Source organism: Cherax quadricarinatus, unplaced genomic scaffold (assembly GCF_038502225.1).
Source record: "Cherax quadricarinatus isolate ZL_2023a unplaced genomic scaffold, ASM3850222v1 Contig1301, whole genome shotgun sequence".
NCBI classification, from domain to species: domain Eukaryota; kingdom Metazoa; phylum Arthropoda; class Malacostraca; order Decapoda; family Parastacidae; genus Cherax; species Cherax quadricarinatus.
Genome location: NW_027196327.1, coordinates 1 through 17,254, shown reverse-complemented (window position 1 = coordinate 17,254; position 17,254 = coordinate 1). Strand labels below are relative to the sequence as shown.

General features: G+C 44.2%; 1 non-coding gene across 1 annotated transcript; it reads left to right on the top strand.

The window, feature by feature from the left end:
* Window positions 1-10,661: 10,661 nt before the first annotated feature.
* TRNAG-GCC (transfer RNA glycine (anticodon GCC)) lies at window positions 10,662-10,732 on the top strand. Its single transcript has one exon. It is a non-coding gene; the product is annotated as a tRNA-Gly (tRNA).
* Window positions 10,733-17,254: the final 6,522 nt, after the last annotated feature.

Here is a 17,254-nt window from a genome sequence, read left to right as displayed (position 1 = left end):
TTAGGAACCAGTTTTACAGAGTTAGGTTAAGCTATCATAGCTAGGCTACAGTTAAGAACCAGTTTAACAAAGTTAGGTTAAGCTATCATAGCTAGGCCACAGTTAGGTTAAGCTGTCATAGCTAGGCCACAGTTAGGAACCAGTTTAAAAAAGTTAGGTTTAAGTTAGCACACCTAGGTCAAAGTTACTCAGAGGCTAGGCCAAGCTGACTATACACAGAAGTTGTTATTTGCAGTAATTTACAGGCAGGCCAGGTAGGCTAGAGAAGCTTGTGAATTTAATTATTTACAGTGATTACAAGTAATCCAGAGTAGGAGACTTGTGTGTTAATTACTTACAGTGGATTTGCAAGGTAGCCACAGTTAGGCTAGGCTTGTGCAATATTTACAAAAGGTTATAGTAGCTAGGACAGATTTAACCTAGTTATTATTTACAGGGAGTTATAAAGCCAGGTTTAAGTTATAGCACACTAGCTAGGTTAGGATTTACCTTATCCAACCATCCACGCTAAACAGAGTAAGCTGGGCACAGTTAGGCCAAGCTGTTTACATACATTATTTATTTACTGTTTCACAAGTTGAATTTGCTTGTGTTAACCAAGTGATTTTAATTTGTATACTGCCCTATTAGTGTGTGATTTTCATTGTCTTTGATTCATGTTAATGTGGGATTTGTGAATTATACCTGAGACTAGGTTAAGTCCTGTAATTATTTGCTGGCATTGTACAGTTAAGTGCTAGGTTAAGCTTTCACATCGATACACATTTTGATTGGGATTTGAGAGCTAACAGTGTACATTTTTGATTCATCGTAGAGTCAATATAACAAAGGGAATTGTTAAGCTTGTTGAGAAGCCTTAAGACTCGTTCATTCTTACCTAACACCGTGACGTGCTGTGGGGTGGACTGGGTAAAGTACAATTAGTGTCACACTCCTCATTAAACTTCGACAATGGCAGATGGGGGTTCAGGAGAGTCTGGTTCAGTGCTAACAAAATTAAAACGATCAGTAGCAGCATACAAAGGGCATCTGAACAGAACGCGTAACAGGTGCAAGGCTACTTGCCAACGCAGTAATGTAGACTGCGATGATTTGCAGAACTGCTTGAAGAGTTTGGGGGAAAAGTGGGAAGCCTATGAACAAGCATTCTCAGCATATGAGCTACAGGCTATTGAGGATGAGGAATCCCAGGGAAGTCTTCAGCAGGCTATGGACGAATTCACTAAGGATGATGTAGATTGTCATCAGGAGATGAATATGTACAAAGATAAGTTAAGTACATTAAAGGCTAGTATTCCAAGGATGGTGTTGAACACCGCAGGTACCCCAAACAACCACACACCTGTCAATATGTTGCCCAAGTTGCCCCAGCTGAATTTACCAACGTTTGACGGAACCTTAACAGAGTACATTGGTTTCTGGGATCAGTTTAGAGCCCAGATAGATGACAGAAATGATTTGTCAGATGCCGTCAAGTTGCAGTATTTGCGGTCGCAGCTCAAGGGTAAAGCCTTAGATCTGGTCCGGCACTACCCGATTACTGACGCTAATTACCAACATGCCAAAGACCAATTAGAAGACATGTTTGGCAACACTGAGGAGATAAAGGTAGCTATACTTTATCGGTTGTTGGATCTAGAGGCTTGCCGACATGACCGTCAAAGTCTAGAGAAGTTCCGTATTGAGGTTATGAGCTTGTCCAATAGTTTCAGAGATTTGCATGATGAGAATGATTCAAAATGGATCCTTAGCCAGGTGATTCAGAGGAAACTGGCTAGCACGACAGTGCATGAGTTACACTTAAAACATCGGACGAATAGGTTCACGATAGACCAAATTGTTGAAGGGTTAGGGGATCTCATATCTCACCTGAGCATAGGTCAGGGGGAGAAATTACCTACCAAGGAGAAGTCGGTCGACTTCCCCAGACATTCGAGAGATAGACCTAAACCACCTCCCACTAAAGTAGGCACGTATTATGCCCAGGGCGAACCCTCCACCCACAGGGCCAAGGGAGAAGCCACTAAAGCGGCCAGTATGAGACGGTGCGTGTTTTGTGATGAAGAACACGCTAGTTCAGGGTGTTCAAGCTTCACCACCTATAACCAAAGGGTTCAACGGCTAAGAGAGTTGAGACTTTGTTTCAAGTGTTGTGGAGAACATTTTGCCAGGGACTGTAACACCATGCTCAGGGAGTGTCGGGGCTGCCGGAAGGGAAAGCACCACAGTGCACTGTGTCCTAATGATGCCGGATTAGCACAAGTTAAGGAGAGCAAACCACAAGAAAGGGCGGAGAGCAAGAACAAGTCAGAAGTAACGATGAGTGTGGTGAGTACGGCACCGAGAATTTGTTCTGGTGAGCAGTTTCAAGGCTCGGTGGCCTTGCCCACCATAATGGCGGTGGTCGCGAACGGGAAGAAGTCTGAAACAACCCGTTTGTTCTTCGACAGTGGGGCACAGAGATCCTTCATAGCGGAGAGTCTAGCCACTAGGTTGAAGCTGGAGACAGTTGGTAAAGTTGACATGAAGGTGGAAGGGTTTGGTGGGGAAGTCCCACGCAGGTCTTATCCAGTAGTCAATGTGACGGTCAGGTTAGCCGGGCATCGACGGGAAATTTCAGCCTTGATGGTGAAGAGGCTGCCCAATATCATTACCACTAGGGGACTGGCTGAAGCAGTCAAACGTTTGAGGGAGTTGGGTGTGAAGCTAGCAGAACCAGACATTGCTACAGACAATGTTAGTAATGTAGGCATATTGGTAGGAGGGGATTACCTAGACGAGTTCGTGTCTACGAGAAGGGTTATCAAGGAAGGTGTGGGCCTGTACAGGACTCCAGCGGGGTACATCGTAGGAGGCAGAATACCAGCTCACTTCCCTGCGACCCCGGGAAAGGAGGGCTCTGGTATTACAGCGACTGAGGCTGTACTGGTGATGCAGATTGGTGTGCACGAAGGCCTGTCAGAGGCGCAAGTTGGCATATCCGACAGTGAGCCGGTCCATAAACTATGGGACCTGGATGTAGTAGGGATTAAAGGTGACCAGCCGCCCCCCGAACACGAAGAGACGTATCGAGATTACTTGAACCATGTGCAGTTCAGGGACGGGCAGTATTGGGTGCGACTCCCATGGAAACCGGGCCACCCAACGCTGCCCACTAATTTCAAGAGGGCACGTGGTCAGTTGAATTCATTGGTGAACAGCCTGACCAGGAAGGGTCTGGTGGGGAAATATGATGATATTATTAAGGAACAGCTGGCCCTTGGGTTCATCGAGAAAGTGCCCAATGCCAGCCCTGGGGAAAACACCCATTATCTTCCACACATGGCAGTCACCAAGGAGTCGGTAACCACTCCCATCAGAGTAGTCTTCAACTGCAGCTCGCAGGCGAGTCCCCGAGAGCCATCGTTGAACGACTGTCTGCTCACAGGGCCCTCCCTGACGCAGAAATTAGCAGATGTGTTGTTGAGATTCAGGACGGAACAGTACGCCTATGCGGCAGACATTAGCAAAGCCTTCCTACGTATTGGGTTGCAGCCACAGGATAGGGACTACACAAGGTTCTTGTGGCTGGCTAACAGGGAGATGCCCAAGCAAGGGTATGATACCTATAGATTCAGGGCAGTGTTGTTTGGTGCCACTAGTTCACCATTCCTATTACAGGCTACCATAGACTACCACCTTGTGAACTGTAACAGCCCGCTTAAAGAATTACTGAAGACCCTATTTTATGTAGACAACATGCAGGGTACCACCTCAGATGAAAGGCTGTTGATGGATATTTACCGAGAGTCTAATCAGGAGATGCTCTCAGCTAACATGCCATTGAGAGAATGGGTGACAAACAATCCAACGTTGCGGGGCATGGTGGAACATGACTATACTGGCTACTCAGTGCCTGAGGTAACATCGGTGTTGGGACTAGAGTGGGAAGTCAAGGAAGACAGACTTAGGCTAAAGAGGAAGCCTGATGGGGAAGGGAAGCTGACCAGGAGGTCTTTGCTGAGCAAAGTGCAGACTGCCTTCGATCCTTTGGGTTTGTTGACACCCATCACCATTCGAGGGAGGATGCTAGTACAACAGACCTGGGAGCTGAACCTAGGTTGGGACGACCCACTGCCAGAAACAGTCTGCCAGGAGTGGGATCTGGTTAACAAAGACCTAGCGGAATTGCACGAGTTCACATTCCCCAGGTCCATCGGGTGCACCGGGCGGGATTATGACTTGCACGTCTTCTGTGATGCCTCCTCCAGGGCCTATGGGGCAGTAGCGTATTTGGTGGCCGGGGACCAAGTCAATCTGGTCACCAGTCGTGCGCGGGTGACACCCCTGAAGGATTGCTCGATCCCAAAGCTAGAGCTCACAGCGATGTTGCTGGGAGCAAGACTGGGTAAGTACGTAGAGGAGGTGTTAAGTAATCTGAGGGTGACACACACCTATGTATGGACAGACTCGGAGGTGGCCTTACAGTGGGTCCAGAATGACAGGTCTAAGCTCCCCTATGTCAGGAATCGGGTAAAGGAGATACGGGAACTACAGTCAACATCAACAATTCTGTATGTGCCTACAGATCAAAACCCAGCCGACCTGATAAGCCGAGGGGTGACACACAGAAAGTTGAGTAAAAGCGAGCTTTGGTTCAAAGGCCCAGACTGGTTACCGGCAAGGGATTGCTGGCCGGAGCAGAAATTCGTGGAGACAATCAGCAGCATAGTACATTTCGCGGGGGAACACGACACTGAATTATTTGACCCCAGGCGCTACTCCTCGTGGAGAAACTTATAGGAGTCACGGAAATGGTATTTCGATTCGTGAGGAAGCTGCATGACAAGGTAAGCCAGGGTCGACAGTTGTCTCTAGTGGGTCCCAGAGAATATTGGATAAGGCAGTACCAAAGGGGGAGGTTTCCAGGAGTGCTGGAAGTACTTGCGACCCGGCAGCAGGTTATGGCGTCAGGACGCGTGTCCAACGATGACGACTCAGGGAACAGCAAATTGGTTCACTCATTGGGATTGTTCCTAGATCATGCGGGGCTAATAAGATGCAGGGGAAGAATACAAAACTCTGAGCTCAGCTATGGGGCCAAACATCCCGTGCTGCTGGGAAAGGAGGGATGGGCGACAGAGCTATTGATACAAGATGCCCATCAGAGGACCTTACATGGGGGGTTTGGAGATACCCTCACCTGCCTACGTCAGAATTACTGGGTACTGAAGGGTCGAGCTGCCGTCAAAAGGGTGCTAAAGAGTTGCACGGTCTGCCGGCGGTACGATGGGAGGACCCTACCCTACCCAGGTCCACCACCGCTGCCTCAGGAGCGGGTACATAGTGACAGGCCCTTTGAGACTGTAGGAATAGACTATACGGGGGCTATCACATTGAAGAACCCAGGAGACGTTAAGGAGGGCCCTCAGAAAGTATATGTCTGCCTGTTTACCTGTGCCACTACTCGAGCGGTGCATTTGGAGTTGGCAGAAGATATGACGACAGAGACTTTCGTGAAGTTGTTCAGGAGGTTTACTGCCAGATTCTCGTGCCCGCGATTGATTATCTCGGACAATGGCACAAGCTTTAGGGCGGCCGATAAAGTTTTCAGGAATCTTAGGGACAACGGAGAAGTACGAGAACACCTGAAGAGAATAGAGTGCGAGTGGAGGTTCATAGCTCCCAGGGCACCCTGGCAAGGGGGATTCTATGAACGCATGGTGGGCACAGTCAAAAGGTGCATTCGGAAGGTCTTGCACGGCAGGAGGGTGAGCTGTGATGAACTGAGGACAGTGTTAGTTGAGATAGAGGCAAGAGTTAATAACAGGCCTCTGACCTACGTACAAAATGGGATTGACGAGCAAGAAGCTCTCACCCCCAATCACATGCTGTTTGGAAGAAGGATTGAGCCCTTCCCCGCAATTTTGAGTCAGTCTTCCAAGGAGCTGGATTATTATGGGCCAGATGGTCCCCCCATCAATGAAGAACTGCACAGGAGTCACAACAGACTGGTGAACATCCTGGACAAATGGAACCAGGTGTGGCGCAGGGATTACTTGACAACCTTGCGGGAACATTTCTATGGTGCCGACCCCGAGGCGAATAAGATGATGCTAAGTGAAGGGGACCTGGTGCTGGTAGAATCCGAGGCGCCGAGGGCACACTGGCCTCTTGGCCTGGTAGTGTCAACCCACCCAGACAAGGCTGGGCGGTTGAGAATGGTGAAAGTGAGAATGAACGGTGTCGAGACTATAAGACCCATCAACAGGCTTTTGCCTCTCGAGGTCCACACGGTGGGACCGGGACATGAGAAATCAGACCAGAGGTTGAGCGAGCTGAGCGGCCGGACGACCCGTCGAACGGCGCTCGAGTCCAGGGCCCACTGGGGGGGCCTGCGGGAGGCAGACTTGATCTAGACTTAGCGCCTACCTTCGCCGGCGGGAGGATGTGGAAATTTATTTGGTCCAAATAGTTCCACAGCTCAGATCCAGCATGAGCGTCTGGTCGTCTGAGCCGAGCGACCCTTAAACCCTCCCAAACAAGCAAGGCATTCTCTGGTTGGCGGTTGGTAAGCTTATTTAATTTATAGATTTACTCTTCAGGGAAGTAGGAGGTAGGTTTACTGGTAATACACTAATATTAGGTTTACTAAGGCATCTGTAGATAATGATAGAGTAGACCTAAGACCTTAACATAGGTAGTAATAGGCCGATAATGTAGGCAAACACTAGGATAAGTTAGCTAGGGAGAACTGGCAGCCCTAGCTTGAATGGCGGGGCGCAGGTCACAAAGACAGAATAGCGTCCTTCTTACGATAGACTTCGACTGGACAAGACGTGCCGTGAACATCAGGCGGCGCCCCCACGTGTCTTCACATCTGAGACCTGGGGAAATCTGGCAGAGACACCTCGATGTACCGTAGATGATCTCCTCCATCAGCCCATACAGTAAGACGAGATATTCACCTTTTCCAGTAGGATCTGGCCAGTGACTTAGGAGATTTGTGGGTTGAGTTAACTGAGGGCTCGGCGTGCTACAGAGAGAGTATGCCCAGTAAGTACCAGCGTCTCAGAGTCGTCTGAAGCTAGCGTCTGAGTCTGCATAGTTATACTAGGGGATACATACCCTCTTGGATATAGGAATTTCTGAGGTGCAGGCAGGACACTAATAACGATTGAATATTGCAGGAATTAATGCTCCCGGTTGCACGTGATTCCCAAGGGGAAGTCCTAGGGGGCTAAAGCTAGGCTTAGGAAGTTGAAGATCAGGATATATGCTGCAACACCAAGTAAGTTAGTCCTTTATACGTGCATGCAGGCGAGGTTTCTTGCAATACCAATCATTTGTGAAAAATCTGTCCTATAAGCCACTTGTGAGGCTGAGGTACCCATCTCAGAGCTCGGTGTCAACAGAGTTTGCCAGGGTAGGCGACTCACTTGGAGGCAGCCCAGACAAATTTTCACAGATTCCCAGCCAGGGTAGAAACATTGGGCGTGTTTCTTTCCACCTGTTGTCTATGTTCCCCATCAGTAAAATGGGTACCTGGGTGTTAGTGGACTGGTGTGGGTCGCATCCTGGCACACTGACCTAATTTGCCCGACATGCTCAGCATAACAAGGGACTTTGTATGTAGTAGTATGTCATTGATGTCAGCTGGGACTGTATGCCTTGTACATGTACTTGTAGTAAATAAAGATATTATTATTATTATTATTATTATTATTATTATTATCATTATTATTATTATTATTATTATTATTATTATTATTATTATTATTATTATTTGGTTAAACATGAAAGTGGTGAGTGAGTGAACGTGAACCAGTTTGTTCTAAAGTTTTTGGTATCAACAATATTGTGGAAAATAAATTCCCATAATTATACTGTATATTTTTTGTAATGTAAATATGCATGATTAATGCATTACTGATGTTCTAAATTGTATTTTGAATAGAACCAACAGGGTTCCCTCTGCGCCTGCGCTGATGTGTGGGGGAAGAGGTCGAGACGGGGCATCAGGGGTGGGAGTGTTTTTGAATTGAGTTAAGAGGCTGGGAAAGCATGGGATCAGGAAATTGGCGTTCACGGCGGCCTAAGGATTAATATAGGCCTCACTTCATAATAGGAAGTGTCGTAACTGTTCCTGGTGAAGAGTGAGGGAACGTGATTTACGGGACCACCGTAATAAAGTGGTAAAATTAGTGAATAGTGGTAGGACCGGTGGTGACTGGTGCGCCGCCATGGAGTGTGTCCCGTATGGAAAATTTTCTAGGATGATTACTTGTACATACCTCAACATTACATGCATACGAGTAATCTCCTTGGGAGACAACAACTATATTGTTTACCGTAGTCACCCGTGTAGACATGTGAGAAAACTTAACCACCTCTGGTCACTGCAGGTGGCCCCTCGACCCTCACAATCTTATCCATATCTATCCGAGACCAGTATAAATTGGGTAGCACCCTCATGTACGGCGCTACTAATTAATTGTGGACTGTATAGATCATATTAGTTTAACTGAATGAAGGGGGGTGGGGTAGGTTACACATGGATATATCCATCAAGGAAAACACTTGTACATAATCTCACCACTTACCAGATATTCTCTGGTGGTCACTTGATGTAGCTGGATCACTCATAACCTATCCAATTACAACATACCTAATTGGCCAGTATCAGTCTGCTATAACTAGAAGGGTTACTTAACTGTGGGTGATTGATACTCCTTATTTCCTCCATTCACCATCTCATTTCGATGTCCTGCTACACCGACACGGTTCTTATTCCAGCAGGACTAGGTATCCATTGGTTTGTCCCGGTTTAGAAGTCGTGACTCCATAAAGCCTTCACTATCCTCGGGACAGGAACAACGAGGTAAACATGTGCACACACTCTGGGAATGGCAGTTCATATCGCTTCACCGATTCCTTAACTTAGTGTTATTATCACTGATTACATTACGATTTACAAGATGGTTTAATGTCTCATAATTATTATACACATTGGAGGCCACTCCATTAAGATTTGAGACCGATGATTGATGATTAAATCACGGGTATTTTTCCCCGGGACACAGTCCATGGCGACGCGCCAGTCACCCCCGGTCCTACCATTATTCACTCATTTTACCACCTTATTTACAGCGGTGCCGTCAATCACGTTCCCTCACTCTTCACCAGGGACAGTCATGACACTTCCTATTATGAAATGAGGCCTACATTAATCCTTAGGCCGCCGTGAACGCCAATTTCCTGGTTCCATGCTTTCCCAGCCTCCTCACTACATTCAAAACACTGCCGCCTCTCCCGTGCCCCGACTCGACCTCTACCCCCCCACATCCGCGCATGCGCAAAGGGAACTCTTGGTTCTATCCAATTGTCAAATACATTTTTGACTCATATCGACACATTAAACACCTATTAGGCACTATAGCTTCGGAAAATTAAAATATTTTCCACATCCCTGGTTGATCAGGCTCTGATCCACCAGGAGGCCTGGTCACAGACCGGGCCGCGGGGGCGTTGACCCCCGGAACTCTCTCCAGGTAAACTCCAGGTAATCCCGGGGAAAATGCCCATGACTTAATCATCACTCATCGGTCTCAGATCTTAATGGAGTGGCCTCCAATGTGTATAATAATTATGAGACATTAAACCGTATGGTGGGCTAAGAAGTAATCAGTGATAATAACACCAAGTTAAGAGAATGTGTGAAGTGAAATGAGTCGCTGTTCTCAAAGTGAGCATCTGTTTACCTCATGTTCCTGTCCCGAGGATAGTGAAGTTTTTATGGAGTCACGACTTCTAAACCGGGACAAACCAACGGATACCTAGTCCTGCTGGAATAAGAACCGTGTCGGTGTAGCAGGACATCGAAATGAGATGGTGAATGGAGGAAATAAGAAGCATCAATCACCCACAGTTAAGTAACCCTTCTAGTTATAGCAGACTGATACTGGCCAGTTAGGTATGTTGTAATTGGATAGGTTGTGGGTGATCCAGCTACATCAAGTGACCACCAGAGAATATCTGGTAAGTGGTGGTATTATATACAAGTGCTTTTCCTTGATGGATATATACATGTGCAACCTACCCCCCTTCCTTCATTCAGTTAAACTAATATAATCTATACAGTCCACAATTATTTAGTAGCGCTGTACTTGTGGGTGCTATCCAATTCATACTGGTCTCGGATAGATATGGATAAGATTGTGAGGCCGAAGGGGCCACCTGCAGTGACCAGGGGTAGTTAAGTTTTCTCACATGTCTACACGGGGTGACTACAGTAAACAATATAATTGTTGTCTCCCAATGAGATTACTCGTATGCATGTAATGTTGAGGTACATACAGGTAACACCCTAGAAAATTTTCCATAAATATGTTGAAGGATATCAGTAACGCTAAAGTGATGGACCAATAATCCATCACAAAAGTCAAAAGACAAATATTCCATTATAGTATCTTAAACCTCCAATTTATGAAAGAGGAAAAGTAATTCATATGAGGACCACAATGGAACTAAGTTTGTGTTACCTTGGGTTCACCACACATATGCTGCTATGTATGATAATCTGTGTAACTATATTTGTGTATACCTGAATAAATGTACTTACTTACTATGAAGTTAGTAGGTATACGTATCTCCACAATGTCCTTATAACACATTTAACCGCAGCATCGGTGGTTCAGTGGTAGAATTCTCGCCTGCCACGCGGGAGGCCCGGGTTCGATTCCCGGCCGATGCATGTATTGCTTTTAATTATTTTTATTCACTCGGTGCTACAGCTGGGTCATAATACTCTATACTTCCGTATGGGATGTCGGAGGATCGAGCCTTCAGAGTTTTACACAAAGTTCGTAGACAATGTCATCAGTCAGACCACTGAACGTCCTTGGAGCAGAAGTGTATGAGCAGGCCCATGAGGAGAGGTTCTGACGTCCTTGGAGCAGAAGTGTATGAGCAGGTCCATGAGGAGAGGTTCTGACGTCCTTGGAGCAGAAGTGTATGAGCAGGTCCATGAGGAGAGGTTCTGACGTCCTTGGAGCAGAAGTGTATGAGCAGGTCCATGAGGAGAGGTTCTGACGTCCTTGGAGCAGAAGTGTATGAGCAGGTCCATGAGGAGAGGTTCTGACGTCCTTGGAGCAGAAGTGTATGAGCAGGTCCATGAGGAGAGGTTCTGACGTCCTTGGAGCAGAAGTGTATGAGCAGGTCCATGGGGAGAGGTTCTGACGTCCTTGGAGCAGAAGTGTATGAACAGGTCCATGAGGAGAGGTTCTGACGTCCTTGGAGCAGAAGTGTATGAACAGGTCCATGAGGAGAGGTTATGGGGTCTTAGTTGAGTGGCGACAATACTTCACAGCACTCTGGTGGCCCTGAGTTCAGGTCTGGTTCAGGACACAACTCTTCCAGTTAAAACACTCCTCTCACACTCACCCGTAAAGGATCTTCCCTCGCTTTCCATAATTCAGTTTATTTATTTATTTATTTATTTATTTATTTATTTATTTATTTATTTATTATTAATTTGGACATGATACATAGATGTACAAAGTAATACAGTGGTTAAGTGTAACATCCCAAAAGCCCCTTGTCTGCAGAGCATTATGGGCAGGCTTAAAATTAACTTAAAATTAACTAAACAATGATATATTCGTTGGTAAAAATTATAGTAAACAAATAACAATTAAGTACAAATGGTATTTCAAAGACAGGTCATATGGTCATTTGCTGAGTTGCTGAGCATTCAATAGAATGGAGTACTATTCTGTTAGGTAATGTAATTAAAAAAAAAGTTTGGTAGGGTCACAGGTTATACATTTATGAGATACAATTATTCAGTATGAATGGTTGTCTAGGGCAATTGGTGTAAATTGCTGGCTAGACAGATACTGCAAGGAACTTGCAATCCCATTCATTGACAACTGGAACAACTTTTATGGCAAACATGATATGTATGCAAGGGATGGGGTACATCTCTCTGGGGCAGGGGTGGTAGCACTTGCAGACTCGATTGAGAAGGCCATTGGTGAAATGCCTATGATTTTAAACTGATGGAAGATAGAGGTATGGGTGTGTGTGGGAAACAAGCAGGTTGCAACACTAGGGTTGGAAACAGTAAATGTATAAAAGGCATTCAGCATGAAGTTATAAATAAAGACAATAGAACAGGTCAGCAAACAAAGGGGGACAGCAGAGGGCAGCAAGGGACTAGCTCCCTTAAGGTTTACTATACTAATAGCAGGAGTGTTAGAAATAAGATAGATGAGCTAAGATTAATTGCAAGTGCAGGAAACATAGATATTATTGCTATAACAGAGACCTGGCTCAATCTGAAAGATAGAGAGATGCCCTCTGAATGTCACATACAAGGCTATAAATTATTCCACACTGACAGGGTCAACAGGAAAGGTGGTGGAGTAGCGATGTATGTCAGAGACAATTTAAATTGTTGTGTTAGACAAGATATTAAATTAGAAGCGTCAGCCACTGAATCTGTTTGGTTACAGCTTCTCGAGGGCCGAGAAAAACTAATTTTGGGTGTGATTTACAGGGCCCCAAATCTTGATAGGGAGTGCAGTAAACTTCTATGGGACGAAATTCGTAAGGCATCTACATACGAAAATGTTGTGCTAATGGGAGATTTCAACTATAGACAGATTGACTGGAGCAATTTGACAGGAAATTTAGAGTCGGGTGACTTTCTTGATACGATCCAGGATTGTTTTTTAAAACAATTTGTGACAGAGCCAACTAGGGGAAATAACCTCCTTGACTTGGTTCTTGCCAGTAGGGAAACACTAATTAATAATCTTGAGGTTAATGATGAGCTTGGGGAGAGTGATCACAAATCACTCAGTTTTAACATATCATGGAATTCCCCTAATAATGGCAATCAAGTCTCCGTCCCTGACTTTCGCTTGGCTGATTTCATAGGACTGAAAAATTACTTAGGTGGGCTGAACTGGAATGACCTGACTAGGGGTCAGGTAGGTGGTGATGGTTGCCGATATGATGCTTTCCAGGGCATAGTTCTAGCTGCTCAGTCAAATTATGTTCCAAATAGGGAAATCAGATCAAACAAAAATGATCCTAAATGGATGAACAATAGATTAAAATATCTGATTGGTCAAAAGAGAGGCATATATAGGCAAATCAAAAGAGGAGAGGGGCAATTAAGAAATCGATATATTCAGTTAAAGAGAGAAATAAAAAAGGGAATTAGAAAAGCAAATAGAGATTATGAGGTTAAAGTTGCAAGAGAATCGAAGACTAACCCAAAAGGATTCTTTCAGGTATACAGAAGTAAGATCAGGGACAAGATAGACCCACTCAAAAGTTCCTCGGGTCAGCTCACTGACAGTGATAAGGAAATGTGTAGAATTTTTAACACATACTTCCTCTCAGTTTTTACACAGGAGGATACCAGCGATATTCCAGTAATGATAAATTATGTAGAACAGGACGATAATAAACTGTGCACTATTAGGGTCACAAGTGACATGGTCCTTAGGCAAATAGATAAATTAAAACCTAACAAATCCCCAGGCCCTGATGAACTGTATGCAAGGGTTCTAAAGGAATGTAAAGAGGAGCTTAGCACGCCTTTGGCTAATCTTTTCAACATATCACTACAAACTGGCATGGTGCCAGATAAGTGGAAAATGGCAAATGTGATACCTATTTTCAAAACAGGTGACAGGTCCTTAGCTTCGAACTATAGACCAATAAGCCTAACCTCCATAGTGGGAAAATTTATGGAATCAATAATTGCCGAGGCAGTTCGTAGCCACCTTGAAAAGCATAAATTAATCAACGAATCTCAGCATGGTTTTACAAAGGGGCGTTCCTGCCTTACGAATTTATTAACTTTTTTCACTAAGGTATTTGAGGAGGTAGATCATGGTAATGAATATGATATTGTGTATATGGACTTCAGTAAGGCTTTTGACAGGGTCCCACATCAGAGACTATTGAGGAAAATTAAAGCACATGGAATAGGAGGAGAAATTTTTTCCTGGATAGAGGCATGGTTGACAAATAGGCAGCAGAGAGTTTGCATAAATGGGGAGAAATCAGAGTGGGGAAGCGTCACGAGCGGTGTTCCACAGGGGTCAGTGTTGGGCCCCCTGCTGTTCACAATCTACATAAACGACATAGATGAGGGCATAAAGAGCGACATCGGCAAGTTTGCCGATGACACCAAAATAGGCCGTCGAATTCATTCTGACGAGGACATTCGAGCACTCCAGGAAGATTTGAATAGACTGATGCAGTGGTCGGAGAAGTGGCAGATGCAGTTTAATATAGACAAATGCAAAGTTCTAAATGTTGGACAGGACAATAACCATGCCACATATAAACTAAATAATGTAGATCTTAATATTACGGATTGCGAAAAAGATTTAGGAGTTCTGGTTAGCAGTAATCTGAAACCAAGACAACAGTGCATAAGTGTTCGCAATAAAGCTAATAGAATCCTTGGCTTCATATCAAGAAGCATAAATAATAGGAGTCCTCAGGTTGTTCTTCAACTCTATACATCCTTGGTTAGGCCTCATTTAGATTATGCTGCACAGTTTTGGTCACCGTATTACAGAATGGATATAAATTCTCTGGAAAATGTACAAAGGAGGATGACAAAGATGATCCCATGTATCAGAAACCTTCCCTATGAGGATAGACTAAGGGCCCTGAAACTGCACTCTCTAGAAAGACGTAGAATTAGGGGGGATATGATTGAGGTGTATAAATGGAAGACAGGAATAAATAAAGGGGATGTAAATAGTGTGCTGAAAATATCTAGCCTAGACAGGACTCGCAGCAATGGTTTTAAGTTGGAAAAATTCAGATTCAGGAGGGATATAGGAAAGTACTGGTTTGGTAATAGAGTTGTGGATGAGTGGAACAAACTCCCAAGTACCGTTATAGAGGCCAGAACGTTGTGTAGCTTTAAAAATAGGTTGGATAAATACATGAGTAGATGTGGGTGGGTGTGAGTTAGACCTGATAGCTTGTGCTACCAGGTCGGTTGCCGTGTTCCTCCCTTAAGTCAATGTGACCTGACCTGACTAGGTTGGGTGCATTGGCTTAAGCCGGTGGGAGACTTGGACCTGCCTCGCATGGGCCAGTAGGCCTTCTGCAGTGTTCCTTCGTTCTTATGTTCTTATGTTCTTAGTATTTATTTAGTTGTGGGTGAGTAAATGATTTTTAAGAAGAGACTTGAATTTAAAAACAGATAGTATTTCTTTTATATTCACAGGTAATGAATTCCAGATTTTTGGGCCTTTTATGTGCATTGAGTTTTTACATAGTGTGAGATGGACACGAGGAACATCAAAGAGTGATCTGTGCCTTGTGTTATGGTCATGTGTTCTGTTGAGGTTGGTAAGGAGAAGTTTGAAGGGAGGGTTAATATCTGAGTTAAGTGTTCTATGTAGTAGGTACAATAATAAGTACGGATGTTTTGTACGGTGAGTAGGTTCAGAGTTTTGAAAATTGGTGGAGTGTGCTGCCTGTAGTGGGAATTTGTTATCATTCTGACTGCAGCCTATGTTGGGTAATTAATGGTCTGAGATGGTTTATTGTTGTTGAGCCCCATGCACAAATTCCATAGGTGAGATAGGGGTAAATAAGTGAGTGATATAGGGCCAGGAGGGCTGACTGTGGAACATAGTACCGTATCTTCGATAGTATGCCTACGGTCTTGGAAATTTTCTTGGAAATTGGTTGAACATGTGTTTGAAATTTGAGTCTATTATCAAGGTGGATTCCTAAGAATTTTCCCTCTGTGAGCTTTGTGAAAGGTGATCCGTTTATCACTATGTTAAGAGGGACATCTGTAGCTCTGTTTCCAAACTGAATGGAGTAGGTTTTGTCAATGTTGAGAGTAAGTTTGTTAGTCATCATCCAGGTAGATATTTTCTGTAATTCGATATTTACAGTATTGATTAGCATGACTGGGCTCGGGTGAAAGAAGACGTATGTAGTGTCATCTGCAAACAGTGTGGGTTTGAGTAGTTGCGATGCATTTGGTAGGTCGTTTACGTAAACTCTCAGACTAAGATTAAAATTTCTATGAAACTATTTCAAGAATGAAACTGCAACGTCATTATTATTCAAATACACCAATAATACTGACCAATGGTGAAGATGCCGCAGCAAAGATATTTGCCATGCACAAAAAGTTGTGTATATTGCCAGAGAGAAAATTATAAATGAATGACACTGAGACTCATGATTTACTGCCAGTCAGCCCTGTGTTCAAGGGCGATGCTGCTGCACTAGCAAGTACACACTAGTTGCTGAACTGGAAATAAAACTCACTATGCAAGAATGTGTATCTGAGGTTGTTGCACAGTGAAGTCAGCAGAAGTAGTCGATTTCGCATCACTAATTCGAATAATGCATATGATATTTCACGAGAATATTGAGTACAGAATAAGTTGACCCAAGAGTTGTTATCCAATCATAAGATAAACTATTGTATCTCTACTACTGAGGTTCCTTAACGCTGGTGAGGGGCTCTTGATCTAGGGAATTGGATCTGTGCTCCAGTTTCCTGTATTAAACCTGTATTTTTTGTACCTCTGTTTGTATGCTAAATTTCTAAATAAATAAATAAATAAATAAATAAATAAATACCTTCCATATCTTCCCCACAGGCGCTGTATAATTCTACGGGTTTAGCGCTTCCCCCTTGATTATAATAATAATACTGGTGAGTTATGCCTGTACTGTCTCCTAAAACCCGAAGGCTTAAAAGAGCTTTGGATTCGATTTATTACTGGCAACATATATCGATTTAACCTGTCGTCCCACAGTTTGGTAATAAATCTGGGGTTAACAGTCTCTGTTTAAGTGAGGCTTCACTTAAACTGAAGTAGGTCGATCGTTAGTGCACTTAGCTCACACACGGGTCCGGGGATCTGATCCCTGGTACGGCTGGAAAATATTAGGACGTGTTTCCATAAGTCACTTGCTGTCCCTGTTCACCCATCAGTAAATTGGGTACCTTGGTGTTAGTGGACTGGTGTGGGTCGCATCCTGGGATAAAATTGACCTAATTTGCCCGAAATGCTCTGCATAACAAGCGGCTTTCTATATAGTAGTATGTTATTGATGTCAGGTAGGACTGTATACCTTGTACATGTACTTGTAGAAATAAAGATTTATTGTTATTATTATTATTATTAATACAAGCTGAAACACTCTTGCAGCAATATATCGATGTTCAAAAGTAATTAAGTAGTTTATTAAACCAAATATA